General features: G+C 38.8%; 1 protein-coding gene across 3 annotated transcripts in view; it reads left to right on the forward strand.

Moving 5' to 3' along the window:
* Positions 1–16,080, forward strand: part of Inpp4b (inositol polyphosphate-4-phosphatase type II B) — a 748,293-nt gene that overhangs the window by 498,318 nt on the left and 233,895 nt on the right. The gene's annotated exons all lie outside the window — the stretch shown is intronic.

Raw genomic sequence — 16,080 nt, forward strand, 5'->3', positions numbered from 1 at the left:
TTCAATGAATTTCCTTACGCCGTACTCTGTGTCTCTTGGTGGAATTTGTATTCATGTGTTTTCCTTACTTTAGTTTCTCAATCCTGATGTGTCTGCTTTTGATTAGGAAATATATAATTATACTAATATATATTCTAATATATATTCTCAGGCAGCAAAGTATGACTTCAGTTAAGGTTGCTGCAGTCTCTGTAGCTTCTGTCAGAGAAAACCACACTTGGCTTACCCACAGCTTTCTGGTGCAATTGAGGAACATTCATTCCTCATCTTATGCTCTCTCTCTCTCTCTCTCTCTCTTGTTCTCTCTCTCACTCTTTCTCTCTCTCTCATCTTCAACATGCTATACACTAGTATACATTATATTCAATTGAAGGAATGAAACAGAAACCAGAGCTTGCATTTTGAAGACAGCCTCTACCCATGTAGCCTTGGCCAACTTTGGAACTTGCTCTGCAGACCAGGCTAACCCTCAGACTTGCCTGCATCCTCTTGCTTTTCCTCTTAAGGGATGATATTAAGAAGTCTTCAGTGCGATAAAAGCTAGTGAACATACAGACTGCCTTAGAGAGTATGTATGGAGGGTCAAGTTTAAAATACTAAGGAGAAAAAACACAATGCAAAATCTTTAGAATTACATGAAAGAGGAGTCCATTTCCATTTTGTTCTAAATGTCTGATTCCTAGTCATTTAATTGTGATGGTATGAAAAATATTAAATGCAACAAAAATAATTATTTTCTAGAAAATATTAATTTTCAAGCTAATTTTGAATGGCCAGTTTTTTCACCTTGTTTTTGTCATATTCATGGAATTCCTTCACTATGAGCCAGGTAGATTATACCCTACTGTAACCTGTGTATTTTTCACACAACATCTAATTGTTCCGTTTGTTTTTATGATATGATTCATCTTATTTTGATGTACTGTCTCTGGGATTCTGAGTTGGAAGATCATTAGCTTGGGGTTAAGGAACATTCTTTGTTATTGTTTTCCTTTGCTTTTTCTATTTATTTGCACTGACTATTTATAACTTTCCTTCTTTCAATACTCCAGCAATTGCTTTTAAACAATAGAATGAAACAATTCTACAGAAATAAAGACATGTTTGTAGACAGCCTTCCAGGTTGCTGATGGTACTGTTTGTTTCACTTCCTCAAACCTGAAGGTTCTGACTGTACTTTTTCTAGCTCTTTGGGAACTAACGGGTAATTTAAATTCTACAACTCCATCTAACTCACTAACTCACAGGAGCCTGTGTTCAGAGTGGTTTCTCTGACATGTTCTTAGAGCTGGACATCAAGTACGTTACATTGTTTTTCTTACTGAAAACTTAAAGAGGAAAGAAATATACATATAATTTATAGATTTAGTCTCAAATTTCATTTGTATATCTTTTAAGTTGTAGAGTAATATTGTTGATATATACATATTTGGGGAAAGACCTCTGATATATAATCTGGTTCCTATGTCTTTTTGATGTACATAGTACAGGGTCACCGGTTTGGAGTGTTCCAGCTTTCCAAATGGACTTGGTGTCTTTATTTAATATTGACCTCTATACTATTTTGTTAAATTGACTTGGTTTTGCTTGTTTATGAGTTCCATCTCGCTGGCTTCTTTAGTATGCTAATTCTGTTTACTAATGGTGTTTTCCAGTTTGATGCTGTGCAGTTCTGATTTCTGTACATCATATGATTGACATAGAATTGTTTTATAGAAGATTATAGTTTTAATTTTGGCAGATATTGAATGATCCTATCTTAGCGACCAAAGCTATAAGAGAGCATGCCAGGAACAGCAGAGTACAGTGCTCCGTGCTGAGAGTGTACTGGGGGTGGCTCATTGATCCTTATCAAATTAACCTATGATGTTCTTTAATCCATTCCATTAATCAAATAGACATGGAAAACAATTTATTTAGCATTTTTGTAAAGTTACAATGTTCAAATAAGAGGAAGTTGACCTGAGTCCAGGCCCTTCTGATTGGAAAGCTATTGATTTCAAAGATGGACTCTTTTTCAACAAGAGACAACTGAGACCCAAGATTAAATGTCACATATCATATACTTGGTGGCTGAGTGGTAGCAAGGGCTTGAATACAGGACTGTCTCTTCAATGATTTACACCTGTCTGATTTCCTCACAGTACCTAGATTTACACTAGGTAGTAAGTAGATGAATATTAGCATGCTCTGGGGAATTAGGATATGTTTCCCATGGTGGCAGAAAATGGGACCCAACTGTTAGTTCAAAAGACAGAGGGGAATATATGCTATCTGTTCTAAGCAGCCACAGAAACATGGGCCCCTGGAGCAACTCAACAACATTTGCTATCCAAGTACCTGACAGTCAAATGTGTTTCTAGCTTGTCCCAAACCTTTGAGGCTATTCAAGCAGAGCTCAGGAATATTGTAATGTTTTCTACTGTGTTATAACAGAATGGAAAAATTTCAAAGTTTTGTTGCTGAGTGGGGCAGGCAGTTAAGAGAACAATCCATTGTTCTTGACATACTTATGCAACCACAACGGAAACCAACAACTACATGAATCAATCAAAGAGGTAAAGCTTTTCTGCTAGGAAATTCCCAGAGGGAGGGGGGGAAGGAGGGAGTGTTTCAAACTCCCCTGGGCTTTGTTCAGTCTCCCACGTCCTTCCATTCAGTATGTATTTAGTCAGCAAACACTAGGATTCTTTTTGCATACTATTAACAGTGACATGTTCTTCAGAAAATAACAGCAATAGCTGTTTTGTAGTTGATTATATTGATAACATGCTTAATGAATATCTATTAAGCATATATACTCCATGCAAGCACTGTGTTCAATACTAATAATGCACCAGGTGATTTTTTTTTTTTTTTTTTTTTTTTTTTTTGGTTTTTCGAGACAGGGTTTCTCTGTATAGCTCTGGCTGTCCTGGAACTCACTTTGTAAACCAGGCTGGNTTGTAAACCAGGCTGGCCTCGAACTCAGAAATCCACCTGCCTCTGCCTCCCAAGTGCTGGGATTAAAGGCGTGCGCCACCACCGCCCGGCGCACCAGGTGATTTAATTCATGCAACACTGTTTCCGATTTACATCTACTTGACTGAGATCCCATGGCTTCTGGTTATATAAGAAGAAGAGAACTCAATTAATTTCTCAGCTTATTGTTTCTATCTTGCTGCCTTGTAGGAAAGTCACAGCCTTGAGGCCTTACTTATTTCTCTGCCATCTACTCTATTCTTAGGGGTCTTAATTTCTTGATGTTGTATCTTAAAGTTCAATTTTGCATGTCTGAAACAAAGCTGGGCTTCAGTAAATGGATATTGTTTGGAAATTTCATTTGTGATATTGGGTTTCTGAGAAAGTTTTTAATTGCTTTATATAAGACAAGTAGCAAGGATTTACTCCTAGCTAGATCCGTGTAGCTCGGAAACTATGATAATCTAAGCATAAAATTGCCTGTGGGCTGCTGTTGGCAAGTGAAATGCCCTCCATAGGCTCATGTGTTTGAACTTTTGCTCCTCAGTCCCTGGAGCTGTTTCGGACTCTGCTATGTAGGCTTTATGAGGTGGAGCCCTGCTGGAAGGATATGGGTCACAAGGGGAGGATCTTAAATTTTCATAGCCAGACTCATTTCCTATCCACTCTCTGCTTCCTAATTCCAATGCTGGATAAACAACCCTCTCCTATTCCTGCTGCTATGCCTTCCCTGCTGTGATGGACAGAGCCCTTCAAATGTAAGCCAGAATTAATCTCTCCTCACTCACCTAGGTATCTGTCCAGGGGTGAAAAATGGAACTTTCAGAGCTGTAGTGAGGCACAGGTTGCAATCTCTTTGAGTAACTAAAAACCAAATTCCAAATTCCAGTCCCTACACTTACATAGTAAGAGTTTTCTCCACTGAGCCACCTCCCTGGGATCTGTTTTCTTTTGTTAGCCTTTCAATTAGTTCTCTTACTAAAGTATAAATCATGATTACAACAGAACTACCTGCTGGTCCAACAAAATTAAATGTTATCTATGTCTAAAATATTTTCTGTCTTAAACAATATACATTAACTGTTATCCAACAGTTTAGGGAAGAATAGAACATTTCTAATTAATTTTAAAGGAGAATAATGCAGAATATTGTGGAATATGTCTACAGAGATGCAGATGACGGGGGTGGTATGTACTCGATTATCAACAAAGTAACCCTCACATCACTATTACCTGAGAACAGCACATCAGGATGCTGCTCGGGAAATGAGCATGCAGGAATCAGGGATGAGTCAGCTTCAAGTCCACAGCAGGGTGAGCCAGAGAAATGAGCATTCAGGAATAGGTATGAGTCAACAGCAGCCCCACAACAAGGTGAACCAGAGCCTGGGCTTGGAAGTGGGCTGTCTCCGAAAGCACTGAGTCCACAGAGCCTCCGTGTCCCCTGCTTACCTCTGACCTGCTAGCACAAACACACAATGTTTCAGCCGCAGCAGCTCAGAGACCTACACAGATCTCCACAGAGTAAGCTTCTCCAGTTTTTCTGTTATTTAATGTTCTAAAGGGCTGGACAGTGATATTTTTCCTGTTTTATGGACATGCAAACAGATCACTAGCAACTTGATTCTCTAAACTCCCACAAGCAGCGTCAGCAGGAAGACTCGAAAATGTCTATCAAGGTCTTCCCAAAACCTGTGTGAAATCTTTCATAGCAAGTTAGTTGACACTCAGTTATTTTGTAGACAGGAAGGCATCTCCAGACTGATACTTGCTGATCTTCTTGGATCCCTTTGGTGACAGAGCTCTCACACTTGCAGATAGGTGGATAGGCCTGCTATTAGAAACATATTTCTACTTCGTACCAGTTTTCAAATTGTAGATGTGTCGAAGTTCTCCTTTTCTATGGTGCTTTTGAAGGCATCTTCTCTACCTTATGTCTTCTTTTGTTCTTTATCAAAGGGCAAAGAGGTAGGACAAGGACTTTAGCTCAAGTCCCTTCCTTGTGACCACTCAAATCACCCCAGGCCGACTGCTCACTCTCTTTCTAATGTCTGTTAATAAAAATAACAAACAGTTTCTCTTTGTGGTTGGTGGGTGGGTAAATCAATAATAAATGCAATAAGGTCCCAATCCCTACCTTGTACTAAGGAAAAGCATTATAAATACCTTTCCCATTGCTTTTTGCTTTAAAGTTTCTTCAAACATTCATTAGTATTTTGTTTAGTTTACTTGAAATTATAACCTGCACAGTTCTCTAATCTGCCAATGGCAGAGGTGTGGACTTATCTTTATATACATGTAAAATTTCAATGATCAAGTAATGGATTCTTACCTGAACCCTAAATCCTGGCTTTTATCCCTTTGACATCCTATCTAGCATATACCACAGGGGAGGTCCCAATCAGAGGACAACTGCAACAGTTAGAATGAGAGTTCCTAGGAAAAATAAATACAAATTTTTTCTAATAATTTTATGAGCATAGCATTGAAATCAAGACAGAAATTTGTAAACTGTCACATGACTATAACTTATGCCTGGAATTATTTAAAAATAACTTTAATTTACTATTTAAATCTATAAAAATAAATTTTAATTTATTGAAGCTTAAATATCCTTACATAATTTTCTCCTTTGATTTCCTTTTTCTAACACTTCTTGATTTCCTTCTTCTAGCCTTTCTTATCTTTACCCTAAGGGAGATAGCATCAATGGTCTCTAACATGAGTCATCTTGTAGTAGCTCTTGAAATTCTACACATTTGTTATAAATTAGTGGACAATGCAAAGCATGCAAGTGTTACTCTGTGACAATAAACAAATAGAATATGCAATTTAAAATTATTCCTGAGCCTAAATCCTGGCTCTTCTATAGCCTTGCAAATGGTTGAATAATCCGAGGCTAACTGACCTTGAAATTCTGGTTACCCTTCAGATATCCATCAAGTTCTATGACATTTACCACCACACCCAGCTATGTGGTTCTAAGGGGCCTACCCAGAGCTTTGTGCATGCTAGGGCAGCTACCATAGGGGCTCTGTTATCAGTCCTAAGCTCAGTTTCATATCTGTGAGATATGAGTGCCAGTACTGTCTCTCTTACAGGGCTTGTTGTAAGGATCCCACGAACCACCAACATGACATGCTATAATAAGGCCAACACAGAAAATGCTAATAATTATTTTAATGTTTTTCTTTGCTGAGATCTTTGAACAGGTTTTTTTGTTTGTTTGTTTTTGTTTTTTACAGGATTGGATTAGGCATTCTATAAATAGTTCAGCTGAAATAGGAGCTGATACAGGTTATTCTCAGCCATAAATTATTTGACTGATAATAATGTTATCATATTATATCACTATGTTTTCCTTGCATTCACTAGGTTAGATTCTACAGTTATATATTCTGTACTTTCCTTTATGTGTCTAATACATTTTCATGATTTGTGGTAAGGCCATGGAAGCCAATCTGTGCTTCCTTAGTTTTCATTGTTCCAAAGACGTGGGATTCATCCGTTTGAAAATTGGTTTAAAGTTCTCAGACACTGACAGGACAGCACATGCTTAGCATACATTTCAGTACTTCCACAATTTGTACAGAAAACCCTGAAGTCTATTAAAATGTGAATGGCATGAAATTAGCCTCTGTACACAAAGACACACGTGCTTAAGAAGTATGAGCGCTAATTTACCTGTGAGAATCTTGTGCTAGACTTTCTCATGCGTCCCAGCATCATGCCCATCATTATTATCTGCTCTCCTGTTTCATTTACATCATCTCTGTGCAAACAGCAACGTTTGACTCGCTAGAGGCCTACTTGTTAATGGTATATATTCTTTGAGAAAAAGGAATTTGATGATAAAAATGGTTGAAGCTCTGATAATAAAAAAAAAAAAAGAGAGAAGCAAGCTTTCCTCCTATATGGCTTCGCAGTCCTCACTAGCCCTCTGAGGTCCTTTGGAAAACTCAAAGAATGCATGTCACAGGCAACTTTATTTGAATTGACTAAGAGCCAATTTCTCCATGAAACATTTATTAACAGCTTATTAGTCTCCAAGGCTCAAAAAAATACTTATGTAGTTTAGAAAACCCTGCTTTATAACAATAGTAACAAAAGAATTTCCCAAGAAAATAAGGAAGGTACTGACTACTGTTATCTATGAGCTTTCTGTGACCATAAGCACATTCTTAAGCACACATGTGAGTAGGCTGGTATGTGGGACTTTATCAAATGGATATTCACTTTCAACTCACGTGTCAAGTCTCTTTTCTCCCATTTTTCCACGTAGGCTTAGAGGGCCCTAGTGCACTTACATTCTCTCTCCTGACTGTGTAGATCTCCACTCCTGCAAACCAAACAAAACCTGTGAGAAAAGACTTTCAAAGAGTCCACTTGTCCTTGCTCAATTTTTTTTTAGATTATAGTATAATTACATCATTAACTCCTTCACTTTCCTCCTCCAAACCCTTTCACATTTCTTATCTCTTGCTTTCCTTCAAATTCATGTCCTCCTTTTCTTTAATTATTTGTGTATGTGTGTGTGTGTGTGTGTGTGTGTGTGTGTGAGTGTTCCTATGTTACTTGTGTATATGCTTTTACAGATGACCACTTGGTATTAGATAACCAACTGGTGTGATCTTTCCTGGGAAGGATGATATTTCTCTAAACATTCCATAGTTACTTATAGATCTTTGTCTAGGGTTGAGGTCATGGCAAATTCTTCCAAGCTTGATTATGTAGCGCATGCATATTTCCCAATTATTGCTTGTTTTAACTATGCCAGAGCAAACTTTACTCTTCTTTTGAAAGCTTTTTTCCTTTCTTAATAAAATGAAACACTTTCCCAAATGAAAAATGTCAGATTCACACTATCTACTATCTCTTCCTGAAACTCTCATCTGATTGTACATATTTCTTCTTAAAGCTTCACATGATGCCACCTCCATACCTATGAGCCTCCTATCTACAGCAAGTATCATTGGGCACACACAAATGTGGAATCTTTAGCCAGGAATACAAGCTTCTCCACCTTTTCCTGATAGAGGTCTATACTAAAATCTTACAGTAGCTACGCACATCAGCTTTGCCGTTACTCTTTCCTTACATTTGTGTTGTGTATGGTCATCAAATGCTTTCCTAATGTTAAGTCGGAATTCTTATATTTCTGTGTTATCACTCTGTGTCATGTTCTCTGTGCTAAGTTTAGACTCTGGCCATGGTCATGTTTGTATGTTCACTATTCTGGTGTCCATCCCATATCTCTTACCCCAAATTTTCTTACCCCACCCCCCTAGAAATCTGAAGTGATCCAGGCATGTTCTCAGGAAGGTCAAGTCACCATCCATATCCATGGCTTCCAACTGACTAAATTTCCTTTTGACCAACGATCTCCTTCTTGTCTTTCCTTTGAGCTCATCGTTCATGATCCAGCCCAGCTAATAAGAGTCTGAGCAGTCCCAAGAAGGTCACCAGCTCTTAGCTGTTTCCCATGAGGCTATCTTTGGATTTTCTGTTGATTAATTATCTGTCCTATTTAATATTCACATGTAAGAGTGGTTGAAAGTACAGGCTGGGAGCACAGGGGAATGACCTTCCATTGTAAACCTTGTTTCCTCTGACAGCCTCTTGAGTCCAGGACCTCTGTGTTGACTCACTAACTGGAATTCAGTGAGTACTGCTGCTGTGGAATGTGATCTTACTGGCTTCTAATAGAGTCAGAGCTCAGGGGCCAGGAATCTGGCTCAGTAGGTGAAGGTGCTTGCTGCTAATCCTGACAACCTAAGTTTGATTTTATGGGCCTGCATGCTGGAAAGAGAGAAGCAGCTCCAGCAAGCTGTCCTTTCTCAGTCATGATATTTGTACCCACATTCAGGCACATGGCAACTGCTCAGCACCACAAAATAAATAAATGTGTAAATAAACACAGTTAAAACCACCATAACAGGGTTATTTTCCTCAATGCCATGTTACAGTGGGAGATGTCTACTGTCAGCCTTGCCTGTAGTCAGGTGAGTGAGTTACTTGTCAAAGTATTTGGAACTTATTACATTTGCATGGAAAATACTGTTCTCTTATCTAAAATCAAATTGAAGATTTATCAGGGGCTTGCATGGTAAATAGGAGAGTGGTCTCCTAAGGTTGTTGTTGGGCAAATTGCCCACAGACACTAAATGCCTTGGCTTCTGAGATTGGCCACTCATTCCAGTACAGATGGATTTCTGCAGGGCATGAGTGCATTGGCATTTAAGAGCACGGAAGGATCAGTTGAGACTCTAATGAAAGAAGTTACTGTCACCAGGAACTAATTATTTTGCTTAAATTCTCCAACCTGTCTAGTTCTGAGAATAACACCAGTAAGAGAGCTAAATTATAGATGCATGTGCCAGATTTAACGTCAATGAGCTTATCATTTGATCACAAGGAGGGAATTTTTCTCCCATGTCATCTTTGTCTCCGAAACCTTCATTGTGAATCAAATACTACTTAATGGCTATGCTTGTGGGGTTTTTTTTGTTTTTTATGACAAGGTCACTTGAAGAATAGATTGGCAAAAGTTGTAAGTGAGATGAAGACTGTAGAATGAGGAAAACTGTAAAAATCCATCTAGCTGATCTTATAATGTTTATTATGGAGTTGTAGTAGTTCCTGACAGATTATCTTTGCAATGTCTTTGAAGTCTTAGAATGTCAAAATGCCTGGTCCTGAATATAAAATAATACAGCCAGCAAAGTTTTATTTGAATTTTATGATCAGAGAGACTAAAAATGGGAATATGTGCCATTTCTATAAATGTGTTTTTCCTATTTTTACATCTTGCAGTTCTGCCTTCAGAGAGAGCAGGCCTTTCTGTCCTGTGCCCTCCTGCAAGGAGGTGAGTCAGAAAGAATCAGAGAACTTTCCAGACATGTTAACTGGGATTGGTTTTAAGCAGAGGCTTCAGGTTACTCATGCAGCCGTGGGGGAGCCTCAAAGCAGAGAGCAAAGCAATGAGTTATAATTACACATGAGTAGTCACTCCGGGAGAGTTTTCTCTTCAATTTTTGAGTCATCTGTGTTCAGTCACCACATCCATGTGACTCATGAGGTTCTGCAGCAGACTGTAGGACTGACATGTTGGTTACCTTAAAGAAGTTTTAGGAATGGAGAAACGGAGGCACTAGTTTGGGTTCTCAGAAAGTCTCACAAAAATTGCCTGTAACTGGAGCTAAGAATATCAGGTAGTTTATATTTTTAAATAGATTGAATGCAATACAATTGTAATAGTGCCTGTTACGCAGTCTATAATGAATGCTGCACACTATTACGGTTAGGAGCATCAATCTGAGATTTCCATAAAACCTAGACCACATTTGCTTTCTGTTTTGTTGGTTTTTTTTCTTTTTTCAAAAATGGGATTTAATTGATCCTAGGCTGATTAATGTGTTCTTGCCTTTGTCATACATACACTGCCCTCACAAAGAAGTAAATCAGAGAATGATTCTCCAAAGGGCTCTGGGCAACTCTGCTTCTTGGGCAGTTATTACTTAAGCTCATAATTCTCAGGGATAACTATGTGGTTAGAAGACAGATATCTATATATCCTATATAATCTGATGTTCTCACCACATACAAACAACATGTATAAAGTGATATATACTCTGTATTGATTATTTTGTAAAACATAATAAATGTCTATGTGAGTACAAAATTCTCTGTGAGACATTCTAAGTGTAGCAAACATTGAATAATGGTGCCTTGGAGAGAAGTCCTCCAAGTGTTGTGTGACACTGCAGATGCCATGTGTGGAAGGCAACATGAGGGGCTTTATGGGTTGATGGGCTGGGAGATTCCTGGGATTTGCATTCACATAGGAGGTGCTGAGAACTTGTTCCCTTTCCCTGTGTGAGGACATAGCTGAAGGCAGCCAACTGCAAGCCAAATGAGAGCCCCCTTCAGAATTTAGCCACTCTGGTACTATAAGTTCACACTCCAGCCTCCAGAACTCTGAGAGAGCCAAGTAGTGGCTAGAATGGTGGTTGGTCTAGACTAAAATGAGTGTTGCAAGATTTTGCTACACTTCTTTAAATAACGTCAGACAATGCATTTGCTGTATCATGTGCATTTTCTTGTTGCTAGTAAAAATGCAAGCATAACAATGACTCCACCTCTGAAAGCAACAGGTGTGATACTCAGGTCTGTAGAATGAAGCTCACTGACCTTGTGAGGAGTGAAGCCTAGTTAAAGAGATTGGTGTACTTAAAAGAAGGCAAGAATTGAGACAGGTGTCGGCATTTGACAACATAGTCATCCAGATGAAAATGGACACAAATCCGTAGATAGGACCACAGTTTGTGTGACCTGCACACTGCTGCATAAAAAAGGATTTTTTTGTTGTTGTTTTGGTGCTGTGATCAAACACAAGGCAAAAGCACCTTAAGGCAGAGCTTATTTTGCTTTACAATTTGCGAGCACAGACCATCATACTAGGGGAGGCATGACAGAAGACCGTGATGACACTGTTCATGTGTCCATAATCAGGAAGCAGAGGAAGATCAAGTCTTTCCCACCATTTTATATCTTTTTTTTTAAAGCCTGCCCAGAAGTGCTTTTCCATGGAGGGTCTAAATCCAGACAAGTTGACATTGAGGATTGATCAGTACAAGGCCTGAGTCTAACAGTCTGTCCAGCCCATGCCTGTGAACTCCCCTCACAGAATATGAAGATGCTTTGCATATATACTTCTTGCTTGGAATATTCTGGAAATAAAGTATTTAACAGGCTCTGCAGGGAGTTATATGAGGAAGTTTGCCTATCTTTCTTGGTAATAAACGAGTCCCTGGTCACATTTGAGAAGCAAAGAATTCACTGTAGAAGTAATTTGGAAGCACACCATGGATCAGAACATTGCAGATAATGTGTGTACTCTAAAGGGAGAAGATGAGATGCTTGGAAGAAAACATTTTCTTTATACATAGAGAGCAGTATAACCCAGCGCAGAGGAGACTTGTAGGGGAGCACCTGCTGCTATATAGACAATATAGTCTATGAGAAGAACCCAAGGAAGGAAATAAGGAGAGATGAATTCATCCCAAATGTGACTTGCTCGGAGGAAAGATCAATTCGTATAGCAGACGGAAGAGTTTCTCAGAGCACCAGAGCAGGCAGCTGAGAACAAAACCAAGCCACAGCCATTTCCCATGAACAATCTTTTGACCCTAGTCTTAGATACCTGTCAGTACTTCTGACAAATCAGTTTCTATAGGATGAACTGGGGATTGTTCCTGGGCTATAGGCCTCACTCATCGGTGTCACACTGGTACTCAAAGGGCCTAAATGCTTGCCCAGTAATAACAGGAAAAGGGGCTAAATTCAGGATTAGCTAAAATGAGTGAATCCTTTTTTACTAGGAATACATCTCTTCCAGTTACCAGAAATTTGCACAAAAATATAACCTCTTTTGATCTGTAAAATTTAGTACTATGGCTTTTGATCATATATCGCCTCTTTCTATTTGAACTTCAGCATAGAAAAAAAGCCAAACTTATTCTTTCTTTATGAGTCCTCAGAACTGTGCAGGGATCCTTCGTTGACTAATAGATGCTTCTTGCTATAGCCAAAAAGCTGAAATGACATTGTGAGGGGGAAGAAACAGAGGAAGAAATGGATAGTTTCTTGGATGCTCTATAGAAAACTAGTAAAAGATAAATGATTGCTAGTCCCCACATTTGGAGCAGATAAAAACAATATTCCTGTTTCCTCCATGAAAACATAAGAATTGTGGTGCACAGATCTTTATGGTTCTATTTATGATGTTTCAGCTGTGAAAACCAACCACATTTGACTTCCAGAATATTCATCAGATGGTCTATTGTTTATCAGTACAGAGTCCATACACTATGACAGAACAAGTTAGAATCCTAATTAACTTGTTTGATGGGTTCTTACAGTCCTTACAGGATCTCTCCATTACCAAGACTGCCTGCCCTAGCACAATTTGACTAAACTTGCTGTCTATTTTTACTGCAATTTTTACTTAACACGCAGCATTCCAGGATGCTCTTTGCCATCCCTCATCTTCATGGACATGTATCCTTCTTTATCTTTTGTGAGGACTCTGCTTCTGATAGCTTCTGCTTTCCAAGTGAATTCTGATATCTGAGCTCCACCCTCACATCCCTGCTAGCTCTTCCCAACCACTTTTGTTTTGTCCCTTTTCATTCTTCATATAAGAGCTTTATCTTCTGAAAGCTCTGGATAGAGGCTTTGGCTTCCAATCATCTGATTCTCTCCCATGTCTAAGGTGAACTTCATATGTCACTCTCCATATTGTAGGACTTTAAATTGTTGATACAATGTCATCTCCACATGACTTCTGCCTGTCTTTTGCATTCAGTAGCCAAGTCAATGACCTTTACAATTCATTGAGCACTTAGGGTTTTTCTATTCCATATCAGCCACCCATTTGGCCTTCATGTTACTGTCTAGCTACTTGACAGATGGTGTTAATCTTATCCCTCCAGGGTTTCTACTTTAATCATACTGTTTCATATCTTTCTAGAACACTCCATATAATACTTCGGTGACTCTTGAGTCACTACTTTTACTGGGCATCCTTGTCTTTCACAGCATTCTCCAAAATTCTCTGCTTTTGCCCAACTAAGATTTTCTGTTCCATTCCTTAAAAACCTTATGTCATGCTCAACTCACAAGACTTCCCTTTTCTATTGAGCAAAATATAACACAATTAACCACTTAGCTAAAACTATAAGCTATTATTTTTGATAAAAGTAACTCTAACTAAAACTACTGACTTGCTCACTTACCTTGCAATTGCATTTTTGCAACTAAGTAGAGAGAGACATCTAGCTTCCATATTCCCAGGCTACACTTGGGAGAATGCACCCTAATTTCTTGGGTGCCTTCAATAACAGCATAGCAGTAGCATTTTACCTTTTTTTAATTCATTCTCTCACTATCTGGGCCACTGCTTAATGCCATGTCATTCCGCAAATCTTGAAACTTTCTCACCTTTTCTGTTTCTCAAGACATTTAAGCCAGGCGTGGTGGGGCACACCTTTAATCCCAGCACTCGGGAGGCAGAGGCAGGTGGATTTCTGAGTTCGAGGCCAGCCTGGTCTACAGAGTTGAGTCCCAGGTCAGCCAGGGCTATACAGAGAAACCCTGTCAAAAAAAAATTATCTGGTTTCCGTTTCACTAAGAATTTGGCATTTTCCCACAGAAGATTTACCAAGCACTAATATTTTTCTTGTCCTGTGAAGATTAATTCTGACTCTTGAAAACAACTCCTATTTTAGCAAGCTTTTTGTCTCATCTGAGAACCTGGCTCCAGGGATTAGCTAGACATCACACATCACAGACTGGTATCTGCCAGTTGTCTATCATGGTAAACACATGCCATTCATTATTCTACATGTCTAACTCATGCTCTAGCCCCCTGCTCTTTTTCCAGCAGAACCATTTCATCTTCTGTAATTTTTTTGATTTTTTTATTAGATATTTTCTGTATATACATTTCAAATGTTATCCCTTTTCCTGGTTTTCCCCTAAACCCCCTATCCCCTCCCCATTCCTGCTCATCAACCTACCCATTCCTGCAATTTCAATAGCCTTGATTATTCTTTGTTTGTGCTAGAAAAAAATGTACAAGGCCTTGTGCATTGTATATGTGCATCTAACCACTAGGCTATTCCACCAGTCCTTAGGTCTATATTCTGATATTGGTATCCATAAAATTCCTTATTATCTGTCTTCTTCCTTTTCTCATCAGATTTATCTGGTTTCTATTTTAATGGAAAGCAGAATCTAACAGTTGTCCACTCTGTATTGACCAACTTATCTTCCTGTCTTACTTTCTTCTTGTCAAAAGCCAATCATCCTCCTACAGATAAGTGAAGTCCAAATAGGTGTCATAATTTAAACTATTTAAAATTGACCCCCTTACTGTGTACTGCCTACCTTCCTCCCCAAATCTCATTTATTGACACAGTTCCCCATCTCAAAACATTCTATTGCTGTATTTCTTTTCATCCTAGCAATCTTATAAGTCAGGTCTTCAAATTAAGCAAGACTCTAATCTGCCTCAACTCTAACCTAGCCCTATCTCTCTCAGTTGCCTTCATGCTGTTCCACGTTCCCAGCTCTCCATCATTTCTGTACATGTAACTCATGCTCTCACTTCAAAACTTTAGTTCAAAATGTTTTGTTGATTATTTTACTAGAAGAAAAATAAAGGTTCCTACATTGGCCTGTATCGTTCTAGAGTCTGAACTCTTTCATCAGCCTTTGCTAGTGAGAGACAGGAAGCTCAATGAGTTCCAAAGATCCCCACCACAGGAGTAATGATTTGCATAACACCTTCCCCTTCAGTGTGGGTATAACCTGGGAAAAGAATATTAAAACATTTTGTCCACCAGTTCACATCTCATCCTGTCATGCACATTAGTAGTCAAAGTACCATAATAAGATACTTTCTTAAATAACTGGATATGGCAAGCCTACTGTTAGTTCTGAAAAACAACCTTCTATGTTGGAACTTCTATGGAGAGAGCATTATGGCTATAACTTTGACATAGAGAGCTGAGCATCACTTTGATAGCTTGACTGGAAGTGAAAACCTTGGGCACATAGCCACAAGGGAATACATTTCCACAACTCTTATAAGAATCATGTTCTTCGTTATAGCCTCCATGAAAGAGTAAGAATGTACTACCCAGGATTCATCTTGACTTCAACTAGGTTAGACCCTGATTCAAGGGCCTTGATGATTTCTCATCCATAGAACCCATGAAATCAGAGTGCTGTTTAGAGTTACCAAGTCTGTAAGAGTTAGCTAGGTTGTATTATAAAATTCACTTGTTTCTCTTGAACTGGTTAATCTAACTGTCAACTGGACACAACCTAGAATCACATAGGAAGAGTCTTAATGTAGAGTTATCTAGATCATATTGGCCTGCGAGCTGGTCTATTGGAACTGACCTGATAACTGATATGGAAAGTTTCAGCCCACTCTGGGTAGCACCATTCCATAGGCTGGGTCCTAAGAAGGAAAGAGAGAAAGAAAGGAAGAAAGAAAGAAAGAAAGAAAGAAAGAAAGAAAGAAAGAAAGAAAGAAAGGAAGGAAGGAAG

The sequence above is a fragment of the Mus caroli genome, chromosome 8 (assembly GCF_900094665.2).
Source record: "Mus caroli chromosome 8, CAROLI_EIJ_v1.1, whole genome shotgun sequence".
NCBI lineage: Eukaryota > Metazoa > Chordata > Mammalia > Rodentia > Muridae > Mus > Mus caroli.